The following is a 1,750-nucleotide window of genomic DNA, read 5'->3' as shown; positions in this document are numbered from 1 at the left end:
ATTTTTAACTTTATAATGCTATAACTTATTGAAAAGTGTATGGATCAATACAATTTTTTTATGAGAAATAATATTTATGTCCCTTTTTCATTCGATATACTTTATCTTAATCTGGATATTAATTAGGAACTAGCAGATCATGTAATTTTTGGAGTAATCCACCAATTTTTTAAAATTAAACACTACCTAAAGATTTGCATCGAAGCGTTTTTTTGATAGTGATTTTAATCACTGTCAGATATCATTATACTTGATCTAACTATGCCACGTCACCACTACGCCGTGACCCCCCTGTGATAGGTTTTTTTGTATTAATATCGAAATAAATAACTTAAATAGAAATTATTTTTATCATTTCTATGTAACTCTACAATGTGTCAAAAGTTTCTACAATTGTAATATTCATAATTGTTGAACGAGGATTATATTGTGGATTGACGAAAGATAAATTACAACACAATTAGTTAAAATAGAATCGTTTTTAAATTACAAATATTTATACCAAGAAAGTAGTTTAAAGGCCGGCAGTAATTTTACACAATGTCTATTTGTAGGCAATATTGTTTTGTTTGTTCACAAGTGCTAAATATTAAGTCGTCAGTTTTTTTAAAAATAGTACTTGTTATAACTATTTTCATAACAGATAATAATTATTCTCAGCTTATGTAAGACAATATCTATTAATTTACATTGGTATTGCCCTAAAATATCACAATTATCATTATATATGTATGTATAGCAATATAGTAAGTAATATTTGATAGTCTATTGGAGCTGAGCCAACTATTTATTTTATTTTTTTGTGTCTGTCACTACTTTTTCTCACCTCTCACTGAACCGATTTTTCTCAACAATACGTCAAATGATCACAAATCGTTTCTAGTTGAAGATAATACCCTCAGAAATTGAAAATTTTTTCCTCATTCTCCGTAAATAGTGAAAATCCTTCAAAAAATTTAATTTCGACATTTTTTTTTTTTTGAAAATTGCCATAACTTATTGAAAAATGAACAAATCGAAATAATTAATTTTTATATAGAAACCTTAGATTTTTTCCTTTTATTTAATATAAATTTGTTTAAAATCTGACCCTTTATCTGCCCACAGGGGGGACTCAAAATTGCAACTTCTGCACAAAAATTAAATTTTTTCAACTTAAGTTTTGAAAATGTTACGGGAATACTTCGAGCTTCAAACCATTTTCCTTTATACAAGAGGGGTTTAAAGTTTTAAAAATACGAGTAAAAAATTAAACTTTTTTAACTTAACTTTTTCCAGAAATACTCTGACCTTTAAATTGGTTATCATATTCAAAAATATGCTATTATTGTGCTAAAATGTTGGGTTTTTTATTTTAATTTACTTTAATATACCTTATAATGGGTTACACTGATTTTCATGAATATTATATAATACAAATTGACATAAAACATAAAGTTAAACTTATTTCAATATTTTTTTCTTTTAAGTCGAAAAAATTAATTTTAACATTTGAATCAGCTTAAATTGCCAATTTTATTAAAAAATGAATGCGATGAACGTTTGCCGATTCAGTAAAAATCAGTGATTTTTCTTTAATTCTTTTTAAGTTAGAATTTTGCTTTTGAATAATCCACCAATTTCTTAAAATTTAATACTATTTATAGATTTGCATGGAAGCGTTTCTTATGATAGTGATTTTAATCAAAAAGTTTAATATATGAATATATATATATATAATATATAAATATATAAAGGGAAATGGTGTTAT

This window comes from Daktulosphaira vitifoliae, unplaced genomic scaffold, assembly GCF_025091365.1.
Source record: "Daktulosphaira vitifoliae isolate Bord-2020 unplaced genomic scaffold, ASM2509136v1 Scaffold_4, whole genome shotgun sequence".
In the NCBI taxonomy this organism is placed as follows: domain Eukaryota; kingdom Metazoa; phylum Arthropoda; class Insecta; order Hemiptera; family Phylloxeridae; genus Daktulosphaira; species Daktulosphaira vitifoliae.
Note: the sequence above shows the minus strand (reverse complement) of the source record.